At 37.9% G+C, this 12,908-nt stretch overlaps 1 pseudogene; it reads right to left on the bottom strand.

Moving 5' to 3' along the window:
* Window positions 1-372: 372 nt before the first annotated feature.
* LOC102811157 lies at window positions 373-1,003 on the bottom strand (annotated as a pseudogene).
* Window positions 1,004-12,908: the final 11,905 nt, after the last annotated feature.

Genomic DNA, 12,908 nt, shown 5'->3' with positions numbered 1-12,908 from the left:
AAGCAACATAGATGTCAGTGGAAAAAACTCAAATTCAGGGCAGGCAGATGAAGTGTTTTCAGTTAGAAGATAAAATGAGCTTATATGAAATAGCATGCACTCTAACACTCAACACTTAACACTTGAGGAACTTTTGAACCCACTCCATCAGCATCACTTCAGAATGAAAGGCATTTTTCCATAAAAAATAATGTGTGTCATGAAATAATAGACTGAATAATGTTTAGTATGTTTAAAATTTTTATTGCTAATGATTATAACTTTTAAATATTACAGACTTATGGCCATATTATCAATGCATTGATTTTTTTTTTTTTTTAACATGGACACAATGAATTTATTGAAGGGCATAGGTCAGTGCTACCAAGGCCTTCATGAATGCAGGGCCCTCCACTTGTCCAAGGGGATGTATTTGACCCTACAGCCATCTGGGATGAAGCGCTTCTCAGCCACCATGTCTTCAAACTAGTCAGCATTGAACTTGCTGAAGCCCCACTTCTTGGAGATGTGGATCTTCTGGCGCCCAGGGAACTTGAACTGGCCCTGCATAGGGCCTCAATCACATGCTCCTTGATTTGAAGCTTGGTATGGATGGACACGATGACTTGGCTAATGTGGACCCTAGCCACAGTGCCCTGGGGCCTTCCAAAGGCCCGTCTCATCCCTGCCTGGAGTCTCTCAGCCTCAGCACAGGACAACATTGTTGATGCGGATGACATGGAACGGATGCAGCCGCACTCGGATGTGAAAGCCATCTTTGCCACAGCTTATCACTATGTACTTGTTGGCACAAATACGGGCAGCCTCCAGGGCTTCTGAGGAGAGCTTCTCCTGATTCATCTGATACCATGTGGCCACAGAGTGGGAACTCATCCACTTTTGCCTGCTTCCGACCCAGGTCAAAGATCCGAATCTTGGCATCAGGGACACCTCGGCAGAAGCGGGACTTGGGATAGGGCTTGTTCTTACAATACTGGTAACATCGGGCAGGGCGGCGGCCCATGGCAACACCAGGATCTTTGTGACGCACGGGAGGGAAAGAGGATACATTGATTTTTAAAAATTTATTTTTATTGAATATTCCCTTTAATGTTTTCTGTTTTCAAATTCCTTGGAAACCTTATACAGGGTCACTATGAATTGGTACCAACTCAACAACACTTAACAACAACAATATAACAGGTAGAGAAGATCATATTTATATGTTATATAACCGTGTCATAATAATACTGGTTCATAATCATCATAAAACATAATTTATTTCTATTTTTTACCAATAACCTCTTCATTATTTAGTTTGACATTATCATAGAAAAATGACTTACTGCTGGTTATATACTACTCATTAATATTTAAAATAGATAAATAGAGCAGTTACAGTTTGGAGAATTTCCAAGGATTCCTAGGAATTCTAATTCGTCATTCCCAAATCTAAGTACAAGAATGAAGTTAAATACAGAGGAGCTATTGGAATTTCTGTATAAAGACAACCCCTGACCCATCTTAGTCAAAAGACGAGTCCTCCCTATTGCAAAACTCTGGCGCCACAACATGCCTAAGCATGTGACATTTAGAGATAGGTTTTTGGAGAGATGTCTCCACATTAAGAGACTTGCAATGGCCTGTGGGTTGAAATAAAAGGAAGACTAAATAAAAATCTAGGTACTATGCTTTGGAACCTTCATTACCCTTCCCCTATTCTAGTTTCAAAAGGAGCTCTGGTAGCGTAGTGGTTATGAATCGGGGCTGCGAACCTCAAGGTCAGCAGTTCAAAACTACCAGCTGTTTCGCAGAAGAAAGATGAGGCTTTCTGCTCCCATAAAGGTTTGCAGCCTCGGAAACCCTGTGCAGGGTCACTATGAGTAGGAACCAACTCCACGGTACTTACCAACAACAACATTCCAGTTTCAAAGTGTAACTTGCCAGACAGAAATAGTCCCATCTTGTTTGTGCCTCTCCACCATGTTGAATTTATGAATTTGTAGGTGTTCCTTGGTGGTGCAAACAACTAAGCACTAAACTGCTAGCTGAAGAATTGGCAGTCTGAGTCCATCAAGAGGCTCTTGGGGAAAACTCCTGATGACCTACTTCTGGAATATCAGCCACTGAAAATGCTATGAAGCACTGTTCTAGTTTGACATACATGAGATCACAATGAGTTGGATTATATTTGGCAGCAAGTGTTTTTAAGAGTTTAACCCTAGCAACAATGGTCCATTTATAAAATGAGTGTGTTTACTGACATAAATCCTGCAGGGCTCCCAGTTCCTCATCCACATCACTGCAAATGGAGCCAACAATCAGGTTCTTAGTGACTTATTCTTAAATAAGTGTGGACAGGCAGGTCAAAGAATTTTCAAGAATTTGAGGCAAACCTCTAATATGGATAGAAAGCACCACCACAAACCAACCAACCAATGGAAAAAATAATGATGCCCTGAGACATTAGACAGTGGAGGGAATCTAGGAAGTGAGTAAAAATTTCAAGATGAAATGAATAGTAGCTTCAAAGAGACAAGAGAAAATATTGCACCACTGAAACAAAAACCATGTGCCTTGTCACACAAAAAGGAAACAAGCATAGGACAAGAAAGACCTTTTGACATTTTAAAAAGAAAGAAATAAGATAAAGAATTTAATATAAGATTTGGGTGATGTTTTCCATTCCACAAAATGAAAGAAATTTACAGTTGATGAAAATTTTGAAGAAAATGTTATAAATTAAAGACTAATCCAGAATTTTTACTGTTTAAATAGTACAGGCTAAAGAAAAAGAAAAATCAAAAGCAACAATAATAACAAAAATATCAAAAAAGAGGTACAGAAATTAATCTAAGAAGTGGCATAGAAATGATTTCCAGAATTAAAAAAAAAAAAAAATTGAGAATGTTCGGTAAGTGCTAAGAAAAATGAACCATATGGTCACAGTAAAACATAACTTTCAGAATCCCAGGAAATTATAAAATAATCAGATGAGAACAAAAATATTCATCCAAAAGAGTTGGAATGAAAATGGTCTCAGATTTTTAACAGCAACACAAGCCAGAGGATGATTGCTTTCAAAAGACCTTTCTGAAGGAAATAGGTTCAAACTAGAATTCTATAATCAAGCAAATAATAAACCAAGTGTGAAGATTGGAGATCAAATGTTGTTTCTTAGGAAACTAATGGAGAATGCTCTCAAAAAATAAAAAAGGAAGAAAGAACGAAAAGAAATGAGGAGTCCTCCAAGAAAGAAGAACACTTAGGATATAGAAAGTAAAAGATTATCCACCTCATGGGAAGACTAAAGGGAAATGCCAGGTTTAGAGAACAACACATATTGAAACTAGATGACACAACACAGTGTGAAGAATGTGTTCAAAAAAGAAAAGATGAAACTTACCATTTATTTAATATATTTAAGCACTTTGAAAAATATTGACAACTGTTTAGGGGACTTTTGAGCATTTAGAGAAAATACTAAAAAGTTCACAGAAAACTAAAAAGAAACAAAATAAAGAACCATAAGATACTGTTTGACTCATTTTGAAGAACATTTGTTGACTTAATAATATAAACAGTTTGTTATTTATCCAAAATTCATGATACAGGAAGACTGAGATGATGAGGGGAGAGGATGTTGGTGTTAACATGTAAGAAAGAATTCAACTGACAAAGCAGAAAGTCAATAACTAACATTTAAAATTAAAAAGTCAAGATATGATAATATGCTTGTTTTAATTAGAAATATAAGTACCAGAGAAACTAGCAGGTTGAGAAATGGAGAGAGTTAGATTAAGGAACTACTCTATTTGGTAGTAAGCCTTCTGTAGTAAATTTTTGAAACTGAAAATATATTACTGTAAATATATTACAAGATCCACTGTCATTGAGTAAATTCTGATTCATAGAGTCCCTATAGGGTAAAGTAGACCTTCTAACTTCCAAGATGTAAATCTTTACAGAAGCTGACAATCTCATATTTCTCCCAAGGGACAGCTAGTGAATTTGAACCACCAACCTTCTGGTGAGCAGCCCAATGCATAATCCCTATGCTAAGAGGGATCCACTTTGGCAATAAGAAAATTTAAATTTTAACAAAATTTAATTTAAAGATGGATTGATGGATAGATAGAGGAATGGAAGGAATGGAAGAAGAAGAAGAAAAAATAGGATTGAAACACTTACCCTGCAGTTCAAACTAACCTTGCAGTTGAGTGCTTATCTACAGCACCACACCAGTACTCCTTTTAGGCAATAAGAAGATGATATTCACAATGACTATTGGGTTGCTTTGTGTTTTCCACAACAGCAGCATGCAACCCAAAGGAGGAAGTCCTATGTCTTGGTACCTTACTTGGCCTTTATAGATGTAGTTAATTAAATTAACATAAGATACTATCTGGAATAGTAATTGTTGTTGTTAGTTGCCTTGGAGTTGGTACTGACAGAGAAGGAAGGAGTCTTCGCATCAAGTATCAATCCTATCCCCTCTATATACAGGGCAGATAGGGATGGGGAATTTAGACATTGGCTCCCTAAAATGAGGGAGTGATAAAGGCATGAAGTGACTGGCTTACAAGTTTTCAAGAGGGAGTTTAGTTTAAGAGTGTGTGGGGGAAGGTAGAGTCCCTACTGAATAGTTTTCATCTTGTCTAGATGAGTCTGGCAAAAGAGATGGGGACTTGATTTTGAAACCCAAGAGCAGAGTTCCCTGGGACCATCAAGTGAGAAGAGTGGAGAGCGTGACCCTACCTAGAGAGGCCAGGCAGGGAGAGGGAGATGATGATGTGTACAGATGGAGTGGCTGGGGACATGGGACTCAGGGAGGGAGAGGGGTTGTGTGCTTACAGCCAGTGGGGCAGGCCTGTGGGGTGTATCCTTTGGTTATTTGATGAGGCATGGAGGGGATTGTAATCATTGCAATGAAACGAAATACGATAGGATGAATGTAAAACTGATGTTCTCCCATGTAAACCCACATAATTCACAATAAAAACTTTAAAACAAAAAAAGTATGATAGGATGAATGTAAAGATAATGTTCACCCATGTAAAATAACATATAATTCACAATAAAAACTTTAAAACAAAAAAAGTATGATAGGATGAATGTAAAGATAATGTTCACCCATGTAAAATAACATATAATTCACAATAAAAACTTAAAAAAACAAAAAAGAGAGAGAGAGATAGGGATAAGATTCTTATGATTCAATAGTGAGTAATTGTTATGATTAATTACGATTGTCACAACTGTTAAGGTAGAAGGTTTGTAACAAAAACCGGGGGAGTAGTTAATCTTACAGTCCAGAAACAGAGGACCCTAGGACTATCAAGGGAGAAGAGCATGAGCGGAATGTGGGACCCTATCCAGAGAAGCATCGACCACAGACATGGAGGCAGAGATGAGGACATAGAGAGAGGGAGCAGCTGAAGACTCTAGACTCATGAAAAGAGAAAGACTGAGTGCTGGTGGCCAAGGAGGCAGGCTTGCAGAATGAAAACTTTGGTTGTTTAAATTATTATGTATTCTGAGTGTTTTTGTGTACACTTCCCACACAAGAAAAACACACACCAAAAAACCAGAGGGAATATAAACAAATACTTTTGAACGATTATGCACGGAGGAGATTGTAATCATTGCAATGAAAGGATAGTGTAAAACCGATATTCTCCCATGTCACTCCCACTTCACTCAATTCACAACAAAAACTTAAAAGCTAATGTTCTCCCATGTAAACTATCACATAATTCACAATAAAACATTAAAAAAAAAAAAAAAAGATATTTTTATCTATCATAGCAAAGTGCTATTGAACTATATATAAAATAACAAAGGGAATGCTTTTCTTTGGTAAACAGAACTAACAAAACTAAGTTGGACCCAAAATAATTATTGACTCCTTTGCTATGAGTTGGAATTGCCTTGATGGCAATGGGTTGCTTTGGTTTGGGTTTAATACACTTGCAGCAGACAGCCTCTGACGTGTTCCCAAAGGCTGAGCCTCTTTCCTGGTATGCCCTTGTGAAACTCACCCCTTCTCAATGTAGGTTGGACCTATGTATACGTTTCAAGAGAATGTGGCAAGAGTGATGGATGTTTCTTCTGAGATTACTTACAGATTGTGACTTATGTCTTATTCATCCCTGGTAAAACATTCTGTCTTTCAGAGTCTTTGATTTCAGGACATTGTGAGAGTTCCTATGGAGAAGGGAACCTAACAAAAAACAAATGCATTAAAAGTCAGATAGTGATAAAGATCCAAGGTCTGCCAATCACTACCTGAGTAAGCTGGTAAGCAGATCCTACTGTATAGGGTTTCTGAGGAGCCAAAGGCAATTGTAACCCCAACCAATATTTTAGTTGTAGCCTGTGAGTGACCCTGTGTCAGAGGTACCCACTAAACTTCCTGGATTCATAACCTGGAGATTCTGATAGATAATAAGGATTTGTTGTTTCAAGTCTTACACTATATAGCAATTTGTTAAAAAGCAATAGATAACAAATATACCTCCCTGTTTGTTAGATATAATTGAATCCCAGCATAGACTATAGTAATTTGCAATTGTGAAATTATCATTTTTCTTGAAATAGAACCATGGAATGTGTTTATAATTTATTACAAATGACATTGATGGGTACAGTGGCAGCAGCAATGGGCTCAAGCTTAACAACAATTGTGAGTATGGCGCAGGACTGGGCAGTGTTTCCTTCTGCTGTGCATTAGGTCACTGAGACAGAACCAACTCAATGACACCTAACAATAACAACAACAACAGGAAAGATGCATTACTTCTTTCACTTTGACGTTCAGGAAACAAAATGAAAAATAAATCAGAATGTGGAAGCAAGGCTTCTAATAATGTTTCTGTCTAAACATCTTGGAAAGAAAGTTATCACATTTGGTTTGCTGTCTTAATGTCCAGGTCAAACCTATCCCTTTGTACTTTGGCCCAGTGATCTCAATATGAATATTTCCACAGCCTAGAACTACAATCTTACCTATCACATAAAACTACCGACTATTGACAGATAATTGGTTGGAGTGGACACCTGGCCCCAACTGAGCCAATCAAATTCCAGAAATATAGAATTGGCTACAATGACAGAGTCATTTAACTGTGGTCATTGGTCTTAATTATCTAGTGTTGCTATAATCAAAATTTATTCTTTCACAGGTTAAGAAACAAGATCCAAATTCAGAGTATGAACTCTGGAGAAAGGTCATTGTCTCCTTTTAAAGTTTGTGGACTTAGAATTCCTTGGAGATCTCCATGTTTTTTGGCATCAATCTTTCCCTAAATCTAAGAGCTTCATATGTCCAAAAGACATACTCCAATCCCAGCTGTCCTTTCTTGCTGGAAGAAGGTATTTCTTCTCTGTTCATTTCTCTCTCCTTTTATCTTTGTAAGATGAAAGATGCTACAGGTTGCATCCTCAAGGAAGCATTCCTTCAATTAATTGGCTGCTAATAGCACATCCCATCGCAGAGATGATTACATTGTATTAGATAGCATCATGAAGGTGGCTCTGATATATTAGACCTCATCATACAGGATTACTGCATCTTAACTGTCAAACCTTCTTCTCCCATTCAGAGATGTTATCAGGATGGGCCAGTTCCTGGAGAAGGACATCATGCTTAGTAACTTTAGTGGAGAGTCAGTGAAAAACTAAGAAGACCCCCAACAAGATGGATTGGCAAAGTGGCTCAACAATGGGCTTAAGTGTAGCAACAATTGTGAGAATGGCATAGGACTGAGTAGTGTTTTGTTCTGTTGTGCATAGGGTTGCTATGAGTTGGAACAAGTTCAAAGGCACCTAACAAAACAACAACAATAACTGCAATACTTGGCCCAGTCAAGTTGACACAAAATCTAACCATCACAGTATCTAAAAAGAACATTTTGTAGACTTACGGTCTATATACAGCCATCATGGCATGTGTGCTAAGAAACTTCCAAATTTTCTTGAAAAAAATCTATTTTTCCGGGAACTTTTTGACATTCCCTTACATCTACAGACAAATACGAACGAAAGTGTTTTGTTGTTTTGTTTTTAGGTGCCATCGAGTCAGTACCAACTCATAGCGACCTTATGCACAGCAGAACGAAACACTGCCTGATCCTGGGTCAAGCACAATTGTTGCCACGTTTGAGTCCATCGATGCTGCCACTTGGCCAATCCATCTCGTTGGGAGTCTTCTTCTTTTTCTCTGATCCTCCATCTTGCCAAACATGATATCCTTCTCCAGAGACTGGTCCCTTCTGGCAATATATTCAAAGTGTGAGAGATGAAGTTTGGCCATCTTGGTCTCTAAGGAGCACTCTGGCTGCACTTCTTCCAAAACGGATCTATTGGTTCTTTTGGCAGCAAGTGTTTTATAGAGTGATAGAGCTAAAGTCAACACAAAAAATGAACCATGGTCAAGTGAATCCAGCGTAACATGTTTTTACACACACTTAGACACACATACTTAAACAGAAATATACCCATGTACATACTCACACAAAATTCTTTGTGTTAATTTATTTTAAATGATCTCTATGAGCATTTTTTCTTAGTTTAACTTAGGTGAATTTCTGTCTCTAGCAAGCAAACCATCCCTAGCTGAGCAGGAATTTAGTGGATAAAACACTTGTGCTCATATTTGTCTGTATATACAAGAGGACTTCAAGGAAACCTCCCTAGTACACATCCCATGATGGCTATAAATAATTAAAAAATGGCTCCAACAGTACATGGACAGTGGCCTAGCAGAGGTTCAAGCAAGACTCAGAAGAGGACATGGAACTAGGTGTATCATTGCTTATGTTAAATGGATCTTGGCTGAAAGCAGAAAATACCAGAAGGAAGTCTATTTGAATTTATTGACTATGCAAAGGCTTTTGGTTGTGTGGATCATTGCAAGATATAAATAACATTGCGAAGAACAGGTATGTCAGAACATTTGATTATGCTAATGAGGAACACAGAACAAGAGGCATTCCTTGGAACAGAACAAAGGGACACTAAATGTTTCAAAATCAGGAAAGGTGTTGTATTCTCTCACCAAATTTATGTAATCTGTATGCTGAGCAAATAATCTGAGAAGCTGATTATATGAAGTTTGTGGCATCAGGGCTGAAGGAAGACTCATTAACAACCTGAGGTATGCAGATGATGAAACTTTGCTTGTTGAAAGGGAAGAGGACTTAAAATACCTACTGATGAAGATCAAAGACCACAACCTTCAGTATCAATTGCACCTCAATATAAAGAAAACCAAAAAATTTCACAACTAGACCAATAGATAACATCATGATAAACAGAGAAAAGATTGAAGTTGTCAAAGACTTCATTTTGATTAGATCCACAATCAACACTCATGGATGCAGCAGTCAAGAATTCAAATGACATTGCATTAGGCAAATCTGCTACACAAGACTTCTTTTACGTGTTCAAGAGCAAAGTTGTCAGTTTGAGGACTAAGGTGTATCTGACTCAAGTTATGGTATTTCCAGTAGCCTCATATGCATGGAAAGTTGGACAATGAATAAGAAAGACTGTAGAATCATTGAGTTATGGTTTTGGCAAAGAATATCGAAAGTACTGCCAGAAGAACAAACAAATCTATGTTGAAGGAGGTATAGCCAGAATACTCGTTAGATGCCAGGATGGCGAGACTTTGTCTCTCATACTTCAGACATATTATCAGGAGAGACTAGTCCCTGAAGTACATTTTACTTGGCAAAGTAGAGGCTCAGAAAAAAGAGGAAGACCCCCCCAAAGATGGATGGACACAGTGGTAGTAACAATAGAAATAATTGTGACTATGTCACAAAACTGGGCAGTGTTTGGTTTGGTTTGGTTGTGCATAGGGTCGCTATGAGTTGGAACTAACTGATACCACCTAACAACAATGGAGTCCTGGCGTGGTGATGAAGGATAAGCACTGGACTGCTAACTGCAAATTTGGCAGTTCAAACACACCAGTTGCTCCTCAGAAACCCACTGCAAGGTTCCTATGAGTTGGACCCAATTCAGTGGCACCTAACAACAACAACAACAAACAGTAGGAACCACTTAATTTCTTCCATAACCAGGACTGACCCTAAGGAGGAAAGATCAATTTTCTAAGAGGCAGTTTTGGAGAACCATCATCTATCAACAAGCAAAAAAGTTGTGCTTTCTTTATTTTGAAACATATCTGTATAAGCTCTGGTAGCGTAGTGGTTACGAATCAGGCTGCGAACCGCATGGTCAGCATTTGAAACTACCAGCTGTTCTGAGGGAGAAAGAGGCTTTCTGCTCCTGTAAAGATTTACAGCCTCGGAAACCCTGTACAGGGAACCGACTCCACGTGGGGCACATAACAACAACAACATGGCTTTCTATATATCAGTGGATCTTATTAACAGGAGCCATTCAATCTTTTTCAGCAGTCTGTAGCATGGAAAAATGGACATTTCTGGATATAATAGTTTCTGAAGTTATGAAAACCACATGACTTAGCAAATTATTTGGTTATCTTAGTCAGCATTATAGGTGAATATCATAGAGAAGCTTGTTTTCTGAAGGTTGTGGAATGTTGTAGATTATGACTCTGAATCTCTTAATATTTTACTATTTAGTAGATTCATTATTGATAATGTTGTTCTAACACAAGTGTTATCATAGTTAAATGAAAGCCTAGGATAATCCCAAAGCTTACCTTAACTGATTTCGCCTTCCGTTTACGTTGTGGAAATATCTGGGATATTGGAGCTAGATTGCATTCGACAATATTCATTTATCTAAGAAATGTTTACTGAACATATCCTATTGACCCATGCTTTGCTAGTATTTGCTAGATGTATAAACATAGGTGATTTCTTTACCTTTTCTAAGTCATAGTTTATGATCTGTATGACCGTAATGATTTTTTCCCCCTAATTTTATGAGTTGGTTGTGTGGATAAATATTCATCTTATTCCTGGGTATATTATGGATATACTATAACTATTATTTTCCTTATAATTATACATACACATGAACAAATTAAGTTGAATTATTTGGCACTCACTTGGGCACTAGAACTATAAAAATTCAGGCAGCAGGAGGGAAGCATAAGAAAAAGCAGATGAATAAGTCTACAAACTGAGAATAAGTCAAACACAGAGAATGAGCTGCTTATTATAATGCCACATGCACCAACAGAGCACTTTCTTAGGCACAGTCTGAGTGGGACAGGGAATCTTAATGTAATTCCAGAAGGTCCTTTGGCAACCAGTGAGCAGTGAAAATGCCTACTAAATAAAACTCGCGTACTGCTTTCTTGATTGGATTTTTTTCTTGAAGCTTTTGACTCTTATTTGGCACACAGTTCTAATAAATTACTAAGTGGTTCCGCAGCCTGTATTAGATTGTTATTAGTGCTGTTATCTGCCCTTGACTCAGCCTCTCATTGATGGTGACTGCATTCACAACAGGATCAAACTGTTGGGAACCATAGGGATTCCATTGGCTGCTGTTTGGAAATAGATCACTAGGCCTGTCTTCCTATTTCATGTAAGTCTGGAAACTCTGTTGAAACCTGTTCAGCATTATAAAAACACACAAATGTCCACTGACAGACAAGTGATGGTAGCAGATTGCTATTGTGGTGTGCACGTGAATTCAGTCCTAGAGGAATAAGTAGAACTGCTCCTTAAAAGCAGGTCCAACAATTACATATATAACCAACTGAGTCATTGATGATACAACAGTCGTGGCTGCTATCTAGCTAGATAATTCATGTACAAAATCATGGTGGTAAATGAAGAGAATAATGTTTTTTTTAAAACTCTGTTTAGAAATGCAAAGATATGTGTCAAAGGTCAGAAAGTTTTTATACACTTAGAAAAAAAGGACGATAAAAAGAAATTTTGAATCTTATGGTCTTCAGTTTTAAAATTCAGTCATATAAAATATATACCAGAGTCCGTGATAATGCTAGATAATAAAGGCATCATTTAATATTTCTAAGGAGTCCTGGTGTGGTGCTGCAAGATAATGTGCTGCACCGTAAGTTGTCCTTGAAAACTCTATACAGGGTCGCTATGGATCGAAACCGACTCGATGGCACTTAACAACAAGAAGGAGCACTGGTGTGGCACTGGTTTAGCACTGGACTACTAACCTCAAGTTTGGCAGTTCACATTCACAAGCCACTCCTTGAAAACTCTGTACAGGGTCTCTATGAATCAGAATCAACCTAACGGGCACTTAGCAACAAGTACAGGGTCGCTATGAGTTGGTTCCAACTCCACAGCACATAACCACCACCACCATAACAACAAAGGAGCGCTTGAGGTGTTGTGGGTTAGGCTGGGCTGCTAATCACAGAGCTGACATTTCAAACCCACCAGATGCTCCAAAAGAGAACGGTGAGCCTGTCACAGGGTGGTTATCAGTAGGGATAGCAAAAAACAAAAACATGATTAAGCCACATTTTAATAATACAAAACAGTTGATTTATTTTGGCAAATGCAAAAACATCTAATAAGAAGTTGTAAGAGGATAGTGCCTGAGGTACCTATTCAAATAATCTTTAAGTACTTCTGACACATGAACTAGTACTTGGGGGCTATAAATTCCTTTCAAAATTTATTTAAAATGTCATATAATAAACACAGCAGGAAACTCTGTAAGGAGCATGTTCCGTTTGGTGTATCAGAGTATTGAATCTTGAAAGACTGTTTCATTTACTGTGGCTCTGCAATCAAGCCAAAAACCATGAGAATACATAAAGGTCAAAACTTCAAGCCTGTAATTAGAGAAAGGAGACTAAAAGCAGACCAATTAAAGGCTAGCTCCACCCTTTGTTAGTACTCGGAGCCCTTGTCAGTACAGGTATATCTGTTGTTGTTGTTGTTAAGTGCTTTCTAGTAGTTTCTGACTCATTTGTTGTTGTCAGGTGCCAT

Source organism: Chrysochloris asiatica, unplaced genomic scaffold (genome assembly GCF_000296735.1).
Source record: "Chrysochloris asiatica unplaced genomic scaffold, ChrAsi1.0 scaffold00005, whole genome shotgun sequence".
Taxonomy (NCBI): domain Eukaryota; kingdom Metazoa; phylum Chordata; class Mammalia; order Afrosoricida; family Chrysochloridae; genus Chrysochloris; species Chrysochloris asiatica.
This window is presented reverse-complemented; position numbering and strand designations above follow the sequence as displayed.